Here is a 19,878-nt window from a genome sequence, read left to right as displayed (position 1 = left end):
GAACTACCAGCAGCAGCTGGCCAACTCGGCTGCCATCCGGGCCGAGATCCAGCGCTTCGAGTCGGTCCACCCCAACATCTACTCCATCTATGAGCTGCTGGAGCGCGTGGAGGAGCCGGTGCTGCAGAACCAGATCCGGGAGCACGTCATCGCCATCGAAGGTGAGGGCCGGGCCACCGCGGGGCTTCTGGAAAGCTCGGGGGAGCGGGCGCCCCTGGCGCGGCGGGGTGTGCGCGCGCGTGTGAGTGTGCGTGCTTGTGTACACACGCGCCGGCCCTTGGCACGCGGCTGCCCCGCCGCGTGAGCACTGCGGTGCTTCTTGACCCTGCAGGGCCGGGCGAGAGCCGAGGGGGAGGCCGAGGGCCGGGCGAGCGCGCCGCGGGCTCTGCCGGGGAAGGTGGACCGTCAGCGGTAATTCCAGAATGGGCAGTAGAGTGTCTCCTGTGAGAAAGTGGTTCGATGAGGCCGTGTCCTGGGCAGTTCGAGGGACCCGGCCCAGCTGATACCGGGGACCAGCTGGAAGGATTGGCGGCCATCGGGCCGTGACAGGTTACCAGGCCAGGGCCGAGCGTCTTGCTGGACTTTGAAGACGTGTTTTGAGAGGTGCTGCTGCTGGGGATGAGGCTCTGGACAGCATGTTTAGGCGGAGCAGGCCGTCCCCCTTCACGTCTTTGCCAAATTCAGGGGCACAGTGGAAGCAGCTGTACTGAGCCCACGCAGAGAGCCAGCCCCGCTGAGGGCGGCATCCTGTCCAGGTGCAGGTCCACCTGCCTTGTGCAAAGGCTGGCCTCCATAGAGTATTTTCTACCAAAAGTCCCGGGCCAAGTTAGAAGAACCACCCTAGCAGGAGGGCAGGGGGTCCCACAGCCTCAGGGTCTCACTTTCACATCCCTGGAGGCCACCCCCCGTCCTGCATGTGAGGCAAGGCTCTGACCCCCCCGGACAGGTGCAGCAGAGTTCTCCTTTCCTGGGCCTGTGGTCTCTCGGGGTTATCAGTGGCTCTTGTTCCTGTGCTCCTAGGCTTCTGGATTGTCTCTGTTTGGTCCTGCCCAGATTCACCTGGGGCACCAGGCAGGATGTAAATGTACAATATGGAGTTATACCCCAGCCTCCGTCAATGCAGTCTTTCCCCTCACATCGCTGTTGGCCAGTGATGGCAAAAGGCTTGTAGGGTGGGTTGCCTGTAATATGGAACTGTCCTAAGCGAAGACCAGTAGGGCCGCTGTTGAGGAACAATGAGAACGTTCCAAGGCTTGGCAGTGTCCAAAATCCCGGCTGCGGGCAGTCGCCCAACTACCCCCATCTGTGAGTGGGGGCGCCTCGGTCACTGGAGGGCTTTGCTTTGGCCCTTGAAGTCTGAATTGCTAACCCCAGAGTGCCTTGGTTTGACGCTTGGCCGGTGAGATGGAGAAGGTGGGTGTTGTGGTGCTGATCCTCTTGGCATTTGGCAGCTCCATGGACTTGAACAGTGTCCCGGCCAGACTGCTGATTGGCTGGCTGTACCCACAGGGGACTTGCTGATTCCCAGAGAGTATCCGAGCTGTGCTCCAGCTTTACGTGGGGCCTGGCTCTCAGTGCACCTGGCTGCCTTGTTGGCAATTTAAGGTGCTTCCAGATTCCTCGAGAGGCACAGGCTGCAGTGTGCCTCTGACAAGACTTATGGGAGGCCGTGGACCTGCACACATCTGCTGCTGCCGGGGTGATGTTGCAGAAATGGTCCTCCAGCACCTGAGCTCTGGTCCCATTGCCATCAAAGTGGAAGGGCCCAGTGCCTGTTTCACTTGTCTCTTTCCAGCTCTCAGGCAGCATCCTCAGAAGTCTGATGAAACACTTTGAAAGCCGGTGCCCAAGTATTCAGCGCAGCTGGCTGAGAGCACCTTGTCACTGTGGACATTCCTCTAGCTGAGTGTGATTCACGACGCCTCCTTTTCATTTCCCGTTCTTGAAGCTGAGCTCTGGGGTCTCAAGCACTTTCAGCAAAGCAGTTTGACTTTCTAGCAAGAGGATGTGTTTTTGTGTTTCTTTTCTTAAAAAAAATACTGTGTGAGTCCTAGATGATGGTTTTTGGTAGCTTGATGCCTGCCTTTATGATGCGAGACTTCACACCCCTTCTTGGCTGGAATCCTTATCATTTTTAAGAAGACTCAGAATCAGTGAATGAATCCTGTTTGGGGCTTTGATGATGCTGTTATTTTTCTGTTAGAAAAAGGAGCGTCTATCTTGTGTCAGGGCTGTTGTTAATTTAATAAGGCTTAAGAACCATTCAAATATGCTTCTGTTCTTTGCATTATTATCAACAATGATACCAGCTTTCATTTGTGTAAAACTTTAGCTAAGATACTCTTGCATTCATCATCTCATTGTGTGGCTGTACCAACCCCGGGAGAGAATGTGGGCCAGCTTCAATATCCTCGTTTTATAGAGGATGGAGGCTCAGGGAGGGTTATTGACCTCTTGAACGTTTGACTGAGGTCATTCAAAGTCTGGTCTGAACCAACAGATGGTTTGAATAGAGAGCCCAGGTCTGCAGCCTCCCCAAGAACCTTACGCTGCCCCTTCTAATGAAACCTCAGTTCATTTGTTAGAATGAAATGTTCTCCCACTCTGTGCCAGTTTGAAGATATGGTTGTGATTTATGTCTACATCATTGATATTTTGGACATGGAGAGGATTGCTCAGTCGTGGCAGGACGACATTTTTCCTGTGAGAAGAGACCTCTGCAGAAACAGTTTTGTGCAGTTGTGTAGGGTGTGGGTTATTCACACGTACTGAACCAGAGAGCATTGCCCTGGGGTCCGGAGACTGAAGATGCGTTTGGAGGAACCCAGTGCGATAACTGAGTGTGCCCCCGGAGCATCACAGTAACCCCAAGAAACGTACGTGGATCTGCTCCTGCCTAGGAACCTTGGAGCTTAGGATGGTCCAGCGGCAAAGTGTCAATCTTCATGAATTTTAAATATCACCATTTCCAATCAGGACAAGTATATGCACATCGTAGTCAATAGTTTAAAAATCGCTCGTTCCACCAAACAGAGAAAACTGCATTTTGGAGGATGTCTAGCTAGACATTTTTTCCCGCCTCTGTGTGTGCATACACAGAACTGGAGTCATACTTACAAGCTTCTTGATCAGCATAGTGTGAGCATTTTTCCGTGTTATGAAAAACTTTTAAGATGCGATTTCTCATGTTGGCATAATATTCTAGCATTTGGCTGTACCATAATTTACTTAAAATTTCCCTGTTTTCTGGCGTCTTCAGGAATTTTTGCTGTTAGAGTGGGGAGTGGCCTTGTCAAAGGGAAGGCTGTTTTGGCAAATGTTCATTTCAGGGTGATTCAGAGTGGGGTCAGGATTGAAAAAAGCTCTTAATGATGGATTGAATCTGATGTATTTTAGTTGAAAGAGCTCACCAAGATTCCCAAATAAGAATGGGTCTGTGGCCCTATTTGGAGGCATGGGAAATGTGATTTTGGTCTGTCTTGCTTTAGAACATTACCTTGCCAAAAAAAAAAAGGGTGTTTTTTCCCCCAAATCTTTATTTTAGGCTTTGAGAGATTTATTTTTTCCCTCCAAATCGGTGGCGTTTATGGAAACATTGCCGATCATTTTCAGATTCACCTGATCAGATTTCTGGGGTGTCCCACAGGGCTGTGCCATGCTGTGAATTGCAGCCCTATTGCGCGGGTGTTCTCCGTGCCCAGAGATGAGCCTGCAGCCTGCGTGCCCCTAGCGTCAACAGTTTGTTTTCGGTTTTCCCCATCTGATTCTCCTTTAAGAAGTCTGTCCGGGGTTGACCGGTTGAGGTAAATGAGTCAGCTGCCTTTCTCATTAAATAAAGCTTGTTCTTCTTTTAAGGATAAAGCCTCTATTAGCAACTGCACGTTGTAATTCAGCCTGCCAGCCGCCGAACTGTGATGTGAAAGAGAACCCAGCCAGCTCATTCATCTGGCAGTGGTGGGGCCCCCAACCAGCATTTGTGCCTCCACCTGCACCAGGCAGCAGATCGGGAGAACCAAGTTCCCCACTGACCCCACCGGTGGTTGGTGTGTCTTCCTCTGAGGGTTCGGGAGAGGTCCCAATGGTCTGTCCTTGGCGGGAGTAGTCTGCCAGGATTCCTGGTAAGGGCACTTTCACAGGAGCATTCCAGGGCTGGGCCCTGGCATTTGGGGCCCCTGGGAAGATGGGGCAGGGAACCCACTTAATCCCATGAGACAGCTGCTTTGTGGAGTGTCTGTGTACAGCAGATTGCCAAGTGCTGACCCTGTATCATCTTGATGTATCCTGTGGCAGTCCCATGACATAGATGCCACCTCTGAGACCCAGAAAGTGTAGGACACTTGCCCGAGAGAGGGGATGTGGGCTGATCCGACCTCAGCACCGGCTCTGTACCTCCTTATGAGATAGAAACCCAGCTCCTGATTATTCATAGTCCCACAAGCCATATGTGCAAACCATCCCAAGAGTGTGTTCCCGCTACAGAGGTGTCAAGCATTTGAGACTGCTACAAATAGCCCAAAGTATCACGTCCTCTGTCAAGTGGCTTACCATGGCAAAACTTGTAAGAGCTGATTTTCATTGGGAAATTTATTTGATCTGGTGTTTGAAGTGTAGGTGTTTAGGGAACAAATTTCTTCTTCCTGCCGTGGACGAGCATAATTTTTCTTTGCCACTATTGACTATATTTGTAATATTTAAAATTCCATCCAAGGTTGCAGGTATGGGGCCTTTTAGTTATTGATGTAAATACTGTAGTCTCCTCCTTAAAAAGAATTCTCAGTTGGCTATTTGTTGCTTCCAGTTAAATTTCATGCCTTACTGGCATCCGACTCCTCCCGGTCCAGGCGTCCCTTCCCATCTGGCTGATGCCATCGTCTTTCCCTGCCTCTCCCAGGCACAGATGGGGTCTCCTGCACTGTGCCCCCAGCTCTGTTCTCTTGTCTTCCTCCACCACTCCAGCCTGAAAGACTGGGAGCCCTTTGAGGGCAGAAATCGGGTCGTGTTCATTTTTCCTCTCCTCAGTGATCCAGCGTGTCATGTCTGGTCCTTGGAGGATGTCCAGGAATTGTTTGTTGATTGTTGACTTGCTGGAGGGGCTGGCATTTTCTCCGGAGCTTGGGTCCTTTTGCTGCTCGTTGGTAATATAAATAGTGTTTATCCTCCGGCAGAAGTGAGGGTGTGTTGAAACTTGTCGTGAGAGCACAGGTGTTAGAACTGGGCACCTTTTGGATCTGGTGGGTTAGCCTGGGTGGCAACTAAATGCCATGTGGCGTTTGGGGTGGAAATGAGATTTTTTTCTAGTGGATGTAGGGGAAGAAGAAGATCTGCTTGCTGAATCCTGGCAACTTTTCCAGCCTGGCTATCTGCAAGAGGTTGGTGTTTCTTTATGTCCGGTGTAAGTGGATTTCAGACATAGAATAATATCATTGACAGGGACCAATGAGTGACAGCTAGGTGACTGACATAACGTAGTCTCTTCATTCTAACATTGAAGACCGTGCTTCTCAAACTTGAGTACACAATCAAATCTCTTGGCAGGCTTGGGAAAACAGATTGCTGGCCTCCACCCCCAGAGCTTCTAGTTCTGTAGATCTGGAGCGAGCCTGAGAATGTGCTTTTCTAACAGGTTTCCAGAGGATGCTGATGCTGCTGGTCCGGGGACCACACTTTGAGAAGCATCGCTGTGAAGGGCAGGGTCTTCTCTGGGCCAGCCCTCCCATGCTCGTTCTTCCAGGCAGTGCTCCAGTCAGTGAGAGGTCTTCCTCTCATCTTTCCCTGCAGGTTATGGGGGAGGCCAGCAGCCCAGGGAGTTGCTGAGGGGTGACACAGCTTAAACACAGCGGGAGGAGAGATTTAAATCCGGGTCCAAATGAGTTCAAGTCCATGTTCGCTCTACTCCCATGGTCCTGAGTACCCTGTGAGGGAAGTGGTCAGGTGGGGGATGGACATCGCCAAGGCGGTCCCTAGGGAGGTAGGACCAGCTGATGTCCCATTCCCTTTTAAGTCCTGGTCTGTGGTTCTGTGGACTTCCCTTCCTGTCTTTTGTTGATTTTCAGCATCCTCTCCTATATATTTAGATGTGGTTCTTCAATATTCACTTGTTATGATAATTGGGCAGATAATACGTTTTGTTACCGCTGTTTCAGAGCTAAAAGAGCATTTCTGTGAAAGGAGAGATATATGTTATTAGCAGCTTACAAGGCCTGTTGCGGGGAGTGAGGGGGGTGCCTGGAGGAAGTGACTCAGGAGGGAGAACCCGCTACAGCAGCTGCAGGAACCTTCAAAACAAAACCTGTGGCCCTGTTATTGCCACCTCTGTCTTTTGCCCAAACCAGACTTTTTATTTTGTTAAGACTAAAATCCCTTATTTTGCATCCTTCTCTTTTCCTGTGTACCCTGCAGGTGTTTATAGTTCGTGAGTCTCGCTCTGGCTTGTTTTAACTACTGATTTGGTCTTTTCTCAGATTTCTCAACATTCAGTCAAACCCGGGTCCCGTGCTCCCACCCCCTTCCCCAACGCTCCGGATGCTTTGAGTCCTTTGCTTAAGTGATTGAGTTGGGCAAATCGGATCAAGCTTAGTTATTTTTAAAATCCAGGGTTCGGGGTTCTGATCTGCTGCTTAGCTCCATAATTCCTTCCCTTGGTGCAGTACCTCTCTCTCAGAGGCGGAATCCACTCTGCAGAAGGGACTCTAATCTCTACAGCATCTGTTACTGTTGCGAGGGGTCTGAGTGCGCACGCGCCTTCGTGCCCCCAGCCAGCCCCATCCTTCTGGGAGCCCTGGGCCTCGGAGGGGCTGAGAGGGGTTTTTGGTTCCCGTTTCCTAGTGTGAGAAGCCTGCACACTGGGCTGTGTGTGGAATGACTTTCCCAAGATGCACTGATGACCCTTCCAGGGGCTGGGCTGGCGTTGTAGTTTGGGTCCAGCCCCTCCATCTCCCTGTGCTCCCCACTCACAGCGAACCGAGGCCAGAAGTGGGTGTCTTGGCTCCGGAGGGAAGCAGAGCAAATACCACCCCCGCCAGAAGAGGTTGTTAAGGGACCCTTTGAATATACCAGCCAAATAGTTTGTCTGTGTGCGAGGTCGGGACATTTTCCATAAAGAGCAGACTAAATATAGACTTGAGGGTGGGGACCAGGGCCCGAGAGGGGGCTGTCATCGCTCTGATATTGTTTCTTCCACTGGTGATGAGAACTCGCCACCAGCCCGGAACAGGTGGCCACCCCGAGCTCTCTGGGAACAGATTGGTGTTTTTGTTTAACCGGGGGCTCATTTGCAAATTTCACACTTCTCCCGCTGTTTGATGGGGATTGTCTTTTTTTGGGCTGCCGTGTTGGAGTATTTGTACCGTGTTTCTACACAAGCAACTGTCTAATCTTTAAAACTGCTCACGCCGTCTGGTTGTCATTAGCATCATGGTTAGAAGCTGCTTTTTTTTTTTAAAGGGTGGGAAACACTTCTCACGGTTCTGAGAGAAGAATTCCAAATAATGACCAGCCATGTTCACCAGCGATTTATGTTTGGTCTTAGAAATGTCAACATTCAGCAAGCTCTAGCAAATAGAAGCATGTTGATTTCCAGCTTAAGACGTGGGCACGCGTAAGCTACTGTTACCATATTCTCAGAGAGAGAACAGTCTCAAAGAGAGAACAGTATCATTAGGAAATGAACTTTTAACTCAGTGAGTTTTACTTGATATGGACATACTAACCGTATTGAGGACACTTGAAAAGAAGGAATTAGAATTTTTTTTTTTAGTGAATGCCTACCACAAAACAAGACCCACTTTAGTTTTCTGAAAGAGTTTTTTCTTTGTGAGGGCAGATGGTGGCGTTCAGCAAGATTTGGTATTATAGATAAGTACTTGCTCGCTTTTGTAATGGAACAGAAATTGCTTTGGAGAGAGCAGCTTGCCCCAAACTTCTGCTGTTTATGTTTCCAGTGTCCTTTTCTGCGAGGGGCAGAATGGGCATACTTTCCAGGGAGGGTACTTCCGGAAGCCCGTCAGCCCACCCTTTGTTGTTGTTTTCGAAGATCTGGGTGCCGCTGTGAGCGGTAGTTCAGTCTTGTCCTGTTCCAACACAGCTCCTGTTATTTCAGGCTGCTGAACCTGCTCTCAGACACACACACACACACACACACACACACACACAGAGACGCACACGAGCTTTGTTTCAGCTTTAGCTTCCACCCTCAGGCCCGGGTCTCTCATTTTCCACAGATGGTTATTTGGAGTTTGGAATTGAGACCCCTTCAAACTGCCTGAATGTCTTTAACTCTTTTTTTGACATGGAACTGAAATACGGAAAGATGCCCCTGTCAGAGGGAGGAAGTTTTCACAAACTGACCACCTGTGGGTAACCAGCATCTGGATCGAGAAAGAGAAGGTGGTCGGCAGAGGCGAGACTCGTCCGTAGTGTGTGTAGTTAGAGATGATTGCCTTCATCCATTCTACTGTTGGTAGGCATTTGGGTTGTTTCCTATTTGGGGCTGGTAGGAATAGCACCGCTGTGCACATTTACATCCATATCGTTTGGTGCCCGCGTGCCCCTGTTCCTGTAGGATGTGTGCTTGGGAGCTAAGTGCTCTGTCTTCTGTTACTCTTCTCCCTTGCTGGATACAGCTGATCCTGAAACCACTCCATCAGGCGGGTGGCCCCTATCTGGAGAGACTTTTGTTTGCTGTTCCAGGTTCGTTTCATGACACTCAGACTGTGCTTACCTGCTGCCTCCCTCCTTTGCTTTTCATTCTTTCCACTCTTTGTACATAAAAAAAAAATTTAAGTGGCTAATACATTTCCAGCTGGATTTGGACTGTCCTGGGTTGGAGATAGCCTTTGGGTCCGTGTTGCTGTTTGAAGGGAAACTCATTTGCTGAACGGTGCTGTGGTTATGTATTAGCACTCTTCAGTTTCAGTTGTTTGTAGCAATTATGTGGAAGACACAAAAGAAAAAAAGAAAGGCTCAGTGTTGCCAACTCTCTGCTGTTCTCAAGGGGTTATTTTCTTTGTTTGTTCTGTTGTGTCCTGGGAGCTGCCCATCCCTGCTGGCAAAGGCCACGCTAACCAAGACCTAAACCAGGAAGCTTATTAGGACCCAATGGCTGTGGATCGAGGGGTGTGTGCGGCTCGGGGGTGTGTGTGCGTGTGTGAACTTCTCCAGCGGCTTAACAAACGCAAATATTTATTTTGAGGGATGGGGGTGGGAGGGTCACGTTTATCCTCACTTTGTTGAGTGTAGGAAGTGGCTAATGTGAGAATCAATGGGCAAGATTTTATCAAGCAGCAACAATGGGCCAGGCGCAGTTTTTGTCTCTCGGGGTATGCAGATGTGTGGGACATGAGCCCCTCACCCAGCGCGCCTCAGATCCAGCCCAGGGGGCCACAGCAATACCTGCTGAGATAACCAGCCATACGAGGCAGTGTGGCTGCCTCGGGGAGGGGGTTCTGTGGAGAGCATGAACTCAACCGGACCTGGAAGCTGGGTAGCATCCGGCAGTCCATGGAGGACCTTTCAGGCTGGTGGACAGTGGGAGTGGAGCATCCGGAGCTGAATCTCTGCAGTGCGTGGAGAACTGGGGGTGAGAGGCCAGAATGATGGAGAAGAGTGCTGCTGGCCCTGGAGAGCAGGCTGGGAGCGCTTTCCTCGGGCAGCAGGAAACTATTGATTGCGGGTTTCCTTTTGTGGAGGGGAACGCCGCTGTGATGCTCAGCTGTTGCCACAGAGGATAGAAGAGGCGATGACTTAGGGCTGGGGCGTGGCAGTGGGGAGGGGCAGGGTGGGTTCCAATCAGGGCTGTTGTGACGGAAGGTGGGAGCCTGGCTGGGGAGAGAGACAGAGGGGCCTTAGAGACACACGTGGATGTGCAGCCCCTAGGTTGCCTGTGCATCTTGGGATGGAGGGACCCGGGAGGAGGGCCTGAGATTTGATTCCTGGGAGCACAGGAGTGGGGGGCAAGTCTGGGGGATTCTACCTTTAGATGCCTGGAGGTTTGGGCAGGAGGCAAGTGCTCGGCCCCACAGGACGGTTACCCAGGATTTGTAGAGGAAGGCTCTGTCCCTGTGAGATGGGCTGGGTTGTGTGCATTCAGGAGTCACCCCTGTCTGTCAACAGGCTGAGAGTCAGGCATCCAGAATGCATTGCAGCCACTTCCTCCTGTGCAGATTCTTCACTGGGTGTCTGAGGCACAGTCTACGTCCGTCAGTCCCTTGGAAGTATGGCTGGTGTGCATCTCTCTCCAGGAGCTGGATCAGCCCGTATATGACACTGAGCTTCTGCTCGCAGGGCTTGGGCTGTGGTCCTGCCGGTCCGGACAGGTGATCTCTTGGCCACCTGTGCCTCTTTCAGAGCCGTGCGGAGCGTCTCCCACGTGATGCTTGATGCATGTATCCATCTAGATTTGTCTGTCTGTCAGGTGTGTATATTTTTCACTTAATGGCTTTAATCCATAGTCTTGTAGAGCGGGTGCTGGGAGCACAAAGGCGAGCAGTACAAGGACAGGGCGTGTGCGTGCCGTGGGCCAGGTGTGTAAGGGCCTAGGCGAGTAGAGGGTGCAGAGAACAGGCCCAGGGGCTCCCGGAGGAAGCCCTGTTTGAACGCCAGAAGATGGGCAGCTAATGACATTTGGGGGGGTGTCTTTGACAGATGCGTGTCATCTTGCCTCATCGAGCAGGAGGCCTTGGAAAACTGTCATCTCTGCCGAAAGAAACCCCGCTTATCTTCCCACAAAAAAGTCAGTTTCCAGTTCTTCACTTAGGAAAAATTCAGTTTTCCCGAGCTTTCTCAATCTGTACTTGCCTTTCTGGTCATTTTATGCTGGGAATAAAAAATGTGTATATCTCTTTCTGCCCGTAGTCTAAATCAGAGTTTTTTCCCCTCCAACTCCCAAAGCCCCAACCCTTTCCGAGATCTCCTGGCCAGGAGCACCCTGAGAGCAGTGCTCCGGCCGGGGGCAGTTGTGTTCTGTGCTTCTCCCCACAAGTCTTTAGGGCCCCACCTGGGTGGCGAGCGGCGTCTGGACTCCGTGGCAGTGCTGCTGTTTCTGAAAGTGGCTCAGGCTTCCAGACTTAGACTGCAGAGCCCGCGTTCCTTCTAGAATCCTAGCTTCTTCTGATGGAATGGAGTGGAATGGGAGATTTTTCAGTTTGCAGGTTGCCTGCCTGGGGCTCAGAGAATCGTGGCGTGGTGTGATCCTGTTGGTCTGGGAAGATGGGGCGCTCCTGCACTCCTTGAACGTGAACGTTGGGGCGCTTGGTGGAGAGCAGGGTGTGGTCGGCGAACGGCTCACCTGTTCAGCGGAGCCCTCACCCACCTGTGTGGACTTCGGCCCCTCCTGGGTCTGCCCTGGGGAAGGGGGCGTGCCGCTGGTCTAGGGTCTGGGAGTTGTGTGAGCAAGACGTTTTACTGCTAAAAGAGGTGAAATTTGGTCGCAACTCGGGCAATCTCTTTTCGTCAACATTTTTTGATGAAAATTTTCAAACGTGTGGAGGAGTTGAAAGAATGTTCAGAGTGAGCTGGTGCATACCCATCGCCTTGACTTCCTGCTTGTTGATGTGCTGGGTATCTCTCCACCCAGTCCAGGGGATAATTTAAATAGCGTTTTCCATAGAATGCAGAGTTTTCCTAGGCTGGTCTGATTTTGGCTTGGAATCCAAAAGATTTCCGGAAAGAGTGGAGTCTGATTCCAGGGGGATTGTTGGCACAGCAGGGACGAGGTTTCCTTCAGGGGGATCGAGTGCGAGCGAGGCTGTCTCATTCTGCAGAGAAGTTGGTGTAACTTGTGCTTTGGAAGGGCAGCCTTTTTGCTGGGTTAATCTTGATACGGTTCAAACTTGAATGCAAAGGGAAACTTCGCATTGGACTCTGTCTTGAATTCCACATAAATTGAACTCTGATTTGACTTGTATGCTGAGTTGTGTGTTTGGGAGGGCAGCCCCTCTCTGGGCCTCGGTGGTTTTGGGGGTGGGGTGGCACAAAGTCTTCTGTGTCCCAGGACTTTGCTTTTAGGAGGGGCCAATGTATTGATATGGAACACAGGTATTTTCTTGTTGGAACATGTCACACAGGGACAGCTTCCTGGAAGCAGAGCGATGTCACGGAGGATCACAGCCTTGGTGACTTTACGTGGTCTGTGAGGGACAGATAACCCTAGCCTGGGGATCTGAGACAGGCTTCTGGCTCAGTGACTTCCCATGGGATCTTTGGGAAATGCATGTGTCCCTTCAGGTGTCAGTTTCAGATCCCAGAATCTATGGGATTGAACTTTGATCTCAAGGTTCTTCCTGACTCCGAAGTGGTTGCCACTGCCCCATCCATTGCTCCTCAGTCCCTGAACTCGGGACCAGTCTGACCAGGTCTGGTGGAGGCACAGTTGGGGAGAGAGGGGAGGAGAGGTCTTGATCAGTGAGGTGGGATTGCCCACAGGGCATTGTGTTGAATTGTTGCACCACCACAGTTCTTCCCCCAGCAAACAGGCAGAGAGTACAATTCCATTTAGTAGAGTAATACCCCAAAAGGAAGGAAATATTGTATGCATGTGTGTAATCCATGTAGTACCTGGATGATCTGGCACTTGTGTGCCTTGTGTAACACGTGCACACGTGTTCAAGGCAGGAGTCTGCAGAAGGAACCTCCTCAGTGGTGATCTCCACAATATTCTGTTCCTCCAGACTTCCCCAGAGAGAATAAAAAGCAGGTGTGAGACTCTGTCACCCTGGTGATGGTGTGTCATTGTCCTGATACTGAGCACGGGGTGAAAGCGACGGGTAGGGTTACGGAGTCTGTGTGTTGTATGTGGGAGGTCTTAAGGCAGACTCTGGAAGTCTGACTTGGCTCTCAGTCACCTCTCCAGTTCTTGAGTTTTAGGGAGCAGGCTCCAAACTGGAGTCGTCTCGGGCTGAACTGGGAGCTGAATTCTGGTGGGATTCTCCTCTCTGCCATGTTAATCATAGAACCCGATTAGGCTGGAATTCTTGTCCCTAGACTGGGCCCCAAGGGGGCATGTCTTCTGGGTCGTCCTTGAGCCAGTGATGACCTCATCATGGGCTAATGATCCCCGGGCTCCTCCTCATTGACCCCCTGCAGCTGTCCCCACATCCTGCCCATAGCTGGCCTGTGACCACACAGCCTTTTTTTGGGGGGGGGGGGCGGGGTGGTGGCTACTGGATCAGCAGATTCCTTTCCCGTCATCTCTCGAAGTCTTCACCACAGTTCTCTGTTGCTGTGAGCATGTCATAGGGCGCATCTCCGGGACCCGCCCAGGTTACACTGGCCTGATGAACTGGACTCTTCTCCTCCCCTCTCATGGGACTTCAGGCCATCGTGGCTCACGGCCTTGCCTTTGCATCCATCCCAAATTTCCATTTAACTGAGCCTCAGCATCTGAAATCTCAAGCCAGACTCCGGGTGCGTTTTTTGTTTTGTTTTTAAATTTTTTATTTACTTGAGGCCACATTGGTTTATAACATCATGTAAATTTCAGGTGTACATTATTATATTTCAGCTTCTGGATAGACAGCATTCTGTTCACCACCAATAGTCTAGTTTTCATCCATTACCATATGTATGTGTCCCTTTACCCCTTTCATCCTTCCCCCACTTCCTTCCCCTCTGGTAAGCATGAATCTATTCTCCATATCTATGGGTTTATTTATCTTCCACATATGAGTAAAATCATATGGTATTTATCTTTCTCTGTTTGACTTATTTTGCTTAACATAATACCCTCTGGGTCCATCCATGTTGTCGCAAATGGGACGATTTCATCCTTTTTTATGGCCGAGTAGTATTCCATTGTGTGTGTGTGTCTGTGTGTGTGTGTGTGTGTGTGTGTGTGTGTGTGTGTGTGTGTGTACACACTGCATCTTCTTTATCCATTCATCCATTGGTGGGCACTTGAGTTGCTTCCAAGTCTTGGCTATTGTGAATAATGCTGTAGTGAACATAGGGGTGCGTATATCTTTTCAAATTAGTGTTTTCAAGTTCTTTGGATAAATACCCAGCAGTGGGATAGCTGGATCATATGGTATTTCTATTCTTAATTTTTTGAGGAGTCACCATACTGTTTTCCATAGTGGCTGAACCAGTCTGCGTTCCCACCAGCTGTGTATGAGGGTTCCCTTTTCTCTACATCCTCTCCAACACTTGTTATTTTTTGTCTTGGTAATTATAGCCATTCTGATGGGCGTGAGGTGGTATCTCATTGTAGTTTTGATTTATTTCCCTGATAACTAGTGATGATGACATGTTTGTGTGAGCCTGTTGACCATCTGTATATCTTCCTTGGAAAAATGTCTGTTCACATCCTCTGCTTGTTTTTCAATTGGGTTGTTCATTTTCTGGTTGTTGAGCTGTATCAGTTCTTTATGTATTTTTAATTAACCCCTTGTTGGCTATATGATTTACAAATATCTTCTCCCGGTTGGTGAGCTGTCTTTTCCTTTTGTGGATGGTTTCCTTTCCTGTGCAGAAGCTTTTTAGTCTTTTAATCTCCATTTTGTCATGGTCGTCTCGTCATAGTCCAAGCCGGCTTTTAGCTGAGGGGAATTTATGGCAAAATATATTTCAGTTGCCACTTCTTTAATTGTCGCTCAACTAGGGGTTGAGTTTCTAAAAACAAAAACAAAAAAAGGTTGGTGGTTCTGAGTGACCTCCCCTTTCTCCCTCACTCTCACGATGACCACCCTCCCCCCAAAAGTGGAAAAAGCTTAACTTTTGAACATGTCGTCTGCTGAGGACAGGGACCCTTTCCTTCTGACGGTTTAGTCTATAAAGGACAGCTCCAGCCTCACTCACATTATCGTGGTGGGAGGAACTTTCAGATGACTTGCCTGTCCCTTTCGTCAGATGATTTCAGTAACAGGCAACCAGAATTCTGCTCACAGCTTGGCTCCCTTCAAGTCCAGTCATGCGCCGAATAATGACGTTTCAGTCAACGATGGACCTCGGGTAGGACAGTGATCCCATAAGACTAGTGCCATGTAACCCAGTTGTGTAGTAGGCTATACCATTGGGTTTGTGTACATACACTCTATGGCGTTCACACGAGGACGAAACTGCCTAACGACGCATTTCTCAGAACGTGTCCCTGTTGTTAAGTGAAGCCTGACTGTATTAAAAGACCTCTTGCTCCTGAGGCCTTATCTTAAATGCCACAGGGACCCAGGGACCCGGGGAAGTCCTCCTTGGCCACCACACCTAGCTGGACTCCCTGTTCATCCTCCCTCCCTCTCTCTTGTGTGTGTATGTCTCTCTCTAGATATATGCAGCCCTGTGTTCACTGCTGCATTATTCACAATAGCCAAACTTAATGCGATTTATAATTACGTTTCTCTGTGTGTGTGTGTGTTTGTATGGATGCATGAGGATGTCTTCCCCCCCTAGAAGGCAGGAGCACGTGGTCTTGGTCTCTGTTTAATAGGCCGGCCCCAGCAGCCTGGGGGGTTTCCTGCTAATGGCAGAAGGGACGGAGAAATGCGTGGACCATCTTGTTTGGAGTTTATACCTTCCAGTGTTAGAGGACAGAATTCTCCGTCCCACTGCAACCACATGTTGATTCTTAAAACAGCCCCTGCCTCAGAATCCTGGAGGAAGATACTGTGCAAAGCTAATTTCAGTGAACTTTTCCAGAAACTTGAGTTTAGAAGAGCCATTTTCCATGGTTACTGTTACCTTGGCTCTTGTTACATAACTGCTCTTAGATTCAGATAGTTGGAATTTTTTTTTCTTCTTTTTTTTTTTTGGTGAGGAAGATTGTCCCTGAGCTAACATCTGTGCCCATCTTCCTCTACTTTGTATGTGGGACGCTGCCACAGCATGGCTTGATGAGTAGAGAAGGTCTGTGCCTGGGATCCCAAACCTGGGCCACTGAAGTGGAACATGAAGAACTTTAACCAGCCAGCCAGGGGGCTGGCCCTTAGTCTTCCTCTATTTTGTATGTGGGATGCCACCACAGCATGGCTTGATGAGTGGTGTGTAGGTCTGCACCTGGGATCTGAACCCACAAACCCCAGGCTGCCGAAGTGGAGCGTGCAAACTTAACCACTACACCACGGGGCTGGCCCCCAGACACTGGAATTTTTAAAGCTTGGATTCCAAACATGACAAACTATGATGACTATGATGTTGCCTTTTTGGGGGCTTTCTGGACATAAAAACAGGAATTTTAATCAGAAACTTAAGTTTCTCTGACCAAGAGTTTCTGGGTTAGGAGCTGTCAGAAGCTGCGTCTGTGTGAGCAGGGCCACCAGGACTCAAAGCCACTAATGAAAGCCAAGCATTTACTCTTGTTTTCCTCGACCCAAGTCCGTGCTGATCTCCTGTCCTCTGTCTACACTCTGCAAAGATGGGAGAAATGAGGGCTGTGGGTGGACGAGGGAGCCGAATGGACAGAGCCCAGCCCGTTGGACAGAGCTCCCAGCCGTCTGTTTACGGCGTTTGGTAGAGTGTGTTTTCTTGCTCTTTTCTCTGCGTGCGTTATGATCTCTAGCTGGAGTCCAGCCTTTTCTCTGAGCTTGAAGGAGACTGGAGCAGCCTCTTGCAGATTCTCCCAGAAGCCCCCGGGTAGCCAGGTCACAGCCAAGATTTGGAGCTGAGTCGAGTTCTTTCTCAGAACTCCCTGCTCTTTCATTGGTGGACCATTTTGCCATCATGCATGCTTGTATTTTTATGCCTAGCTTCTGTACCTGGAGAGCCCCCAAAGAAGCTGCTGTTTGGAATCTGTCACATCATCTGTAGATGCCTAATTGCTGAGTGGTCCTCTGTACCAGGCCCAGCGCGCGGTGCCGACTGGCTAAGGAGCTGCACGCAGCATCTTCTCCCCCCACCCCTGTGATTCTGTTTCAGATGTTGGTTATGAGTTTGGTTTTAAGAAGAGAGGACATAAACAGCTCCTTAAAAATGCCATGTGCTCTGAGGACAATCAGGGAGAGGCCAGCACCAGGCTGTGGATGACGGGTGGGGTGCGCTGGCAGAGAAGTCTGGGCCAGCCCTGTGGTCCTGGGCACGGCTCTGCTCCAGCAGCAAGGCAGGCACGCATTTGCCTTGTAAGTGATACCATTGCCTGGAGGCAGCCCTGACAGCTGCTCCTGCTCCAGATTCCAGAAATTTCTATTAAACATTTCATGAACACCTTCCTAGTTTCTTCCCTTTCCCTCCCTTAAAATCCATAATAGCACCAACTGTTTATTGTGTGCCATCTATGGGACCCCATGTTAAGGGCTTAACATCCTTTGTGTCTCTTTATCCTGGCCATCCCAGGACAGAGGTGGCAGAGACCCTGTTTTACAAGCCAGGAGCCTGAGGCCTAGAGTTTAGAGCCTCGCCCAGATCCACCCACGCCTGGCTGATCCAGGATTTGAACTCAGGACTGAGAAAGGAAACCTCTCAGATCAGCCCGTAGAGACATGAGGGGTTCTCTGTTGTCTGCACCCCTCCTGCAGATTCCGATTTGCGGTTCGAAACGCACATTTGTGCTCAGTTTTGCTCACCGGGGTTTAAAAGAAATTAACAGCTGTGGGTTCGCATTTATTCCATTGCTGAAGTTTGGTGGCACTGGGAAGCTCACCGACGGTTTTGATTGTGTGAGGAGGGGAGATGATGGCAAGCCAGCTGCCTGCGATTCCAGGTTCACAGTGTGGGAGGAGGGAGAGTTTCCAGACTACGTGCCTTTGCAGATTCACCCAAGTTCAGAGAATCTGCAACAACCTCTGATCCCGGCCGGTTGAAACTATAGCTCTTAACTTCGAGCCACACGAATTATGTGACATTTTCATAATGCAGATGCTCGAAAGCAGTTAGTGTTTTACCTGCATAAATAGAAGTTCCTTTTTCTCTGAGCTATAATTAGCGTAACAGGGAGAAACGGATGCCCTGGGAATCAGCGTGATGTGCCTGGGGTCATGCAAAGCAGGATGGCAGAGCCGGACGTGGCAGAATGCAGTGCACGGCCTGACGCTGCTTTCCTAGGGGAGTGCAGCCAGTTTTGCATCTGGGAGGCTTAGCACGTGATTTGCTTTCCGACACAGGTATGGGCGGGGTGGGTCAGATGGCACCGTCCCTCGTTCAGAGAGGGGCACCGGGTGTGGAGAGGAAGGCGTGGCTCACCTGGGCTGTCCGGTGGCGGCTCTCTTCACTGGGACGGTGGTTCCCTGGTTCCTGTCCAGTGCCTTGCCCACAGCGCTCCTTCCAAGGGCATTTGCCCAGACTCCCCTTGCAGGCATGACTTTGTCATGCCTCCCTATCTGTTCAGGGAGCAGACCACGGCGCCCTGCCCGTCCTGCAGGCTCAGTGAGGGGCGATGGGGCCTTGTATCTGGTGATCGGGGAGCGGTGGGAAGCATGGGTGGTGGCCGTGCCCCCCCCACCGCCTCATCCTCCGAGGCATCTGATCGGTGTAGGGAGTGTGTGGTGGTGCCACCTGTGACTTCCCACCTGAGCCACCCTCACCGCTTAGGCAGGACTCACCTGTAAGACCATGTGACCCTCATGTGATGCAACAGTTGCTGGCAGTTACCGTCAGAATTATTGGTGAATTTTGCAGCTGCAGTGCTCTTTCTGGACTTATTTTATTTTATTCTACAACTTAGAGTTATGGTTTCTATAGGAGAGAGGGCATGTATTGGAAGTCGACAATTTAATGAGTTTTGACAGATGGATGCATCCGTGAAACCACAACCAGGATATTGAACGTGCCCTTCTCCCTTCTCCCAGACGCTTCCCCCTGCCCCTTTGTGACCCCTCCCCCCTCCTGCCCCCGTCTGCTGGCACTGATCTGCTGTCTGTCATTGCGGATTAGCTTGCATTTCCCAGAATTTAATAGAAATGGAATCACGCGGTAATGGACTCTCTCCTTGTCGGGCTTCATTCACTCCACTTGACGATGCTGAGATTCATCCCGGTTGTAGTGCCTTTCTGTAGCTTGTCCTTTTTATTGCTGAGTAGTATTCCATTGTGTGGCCTGACCACAGTTTATCTTGTTGATGGATATTGATTGTTTCCAGGGTGGTGGCTTTTCCTAGGAAAGCTGGTGAGAACCTTCAGGTCCAGTTCTTCGTGTGGGCACGTGCTTCCGTTCCTCTTGGGTAAATTCCTAGGAGTGAAGTGGCTGGGAAAGGTGGTGGGCGTATATTTAACATTTTAAAAAAAACAGCCGAACTGTTTTCTGAATTGGGTGTGATTTTAAACTCCTGGCAACAGTGTGAGTATCCACTTGGGGTTTAGGTTCAGCAGGCTGCTGGCTGTGGCTGTCCGGGGATGACACTTGTCCTTGAGAAAGAGGCTTTGCCACCCGTGTCTCATGGGCTATGAAGGGTCCTGTAGTAATGGTGGGGCACAGAGGCTGTAGGGGTGAGGCTGAGGATGGGGAGAGGCAGAACAGGAAAGAGGTGAGACCTCCTTCGAGATGGAGGAGTCCAAGAGAGACGAGCTGTGATCACATATTATATTTGTGAAAGTCAGACCTGTTTGGGTGCCTATGAAGCAACTAAAAATTAAAACCATCTTGGTGCAGTCCGAGAGTGGACCAGGAGCTGCCTGTGCATCCAGCCCCGGGGCAGGCGAGGGTGAGGCAGGGCAGAAGGCTGTGGGCGATGTTTAGAGTCAGGTCCTGGTTCCTCCGCATCACTTTGACTGTGGCCTCACTTTTCCTGCTGGTGAATCCCAGTTTCTGGCCGACATCAGTGGTTCGTAATGAGGGGAGCAGGCAGTTTTGCCCCCCAGAGAATGTATGGCAATGTCTGGAGGAATTTTTGGTGGTCATAACTTTGGGGAGGGAGGTGTTCCTGGCATCTGGTAGGTGGAGACCAAAGATGCTTCGAAACAGCCTCCGGTGCCCCGGACAGCCCAGGATCGTGGGAGTGCTGAGGCTGAGAACGCAGGGTAGGCG

At 50.4% G+C, this 19,878-nt stretch overlaps 1 protein-coding gene across 1 annotated transcript in view; it reads left to right on the top strand.

Moving 5' to 3' along the window:
- Positions 1–6: 6 nt before the first annotated feature.
- Positions 7–19,878, top strand: part of AGAP1 (ArfGAP with GTPase domain, ankyrin repeat and PH domain 1) — a 559,767-nt gene continuing 539,895 nt past the window's right edge. The window contains exon 1 of the mRNA XM_046643545.1: positions 7–161. The gene's annotated coding sequence lies outside the window, so the exon portion shown is untranslated. The remainder of the gene's footprint in view (positions 162–19,878) is intronic.

The sequence above is a fragment of the Equus quagga genome, chromosome 17, assembly GCF_021613505.1.
Source record: "Equus quagga isolate Etosha38 chromosome 17, UCLA_HA_Equagga_1.0, whole genome shotgun sequence".
Taxonomy (NCBI): domain Eukaryota; kingdom Metazoa; phylum Chordata; class Mammalia; order Perissodactyla; family Equidae; genus Equus; species Equus quagga.
The sequence above is the reverse complement of the archived record's forward strand: the minus strand, read 5'-3'. Positions and strand labels throughout refer to the sequence as shown.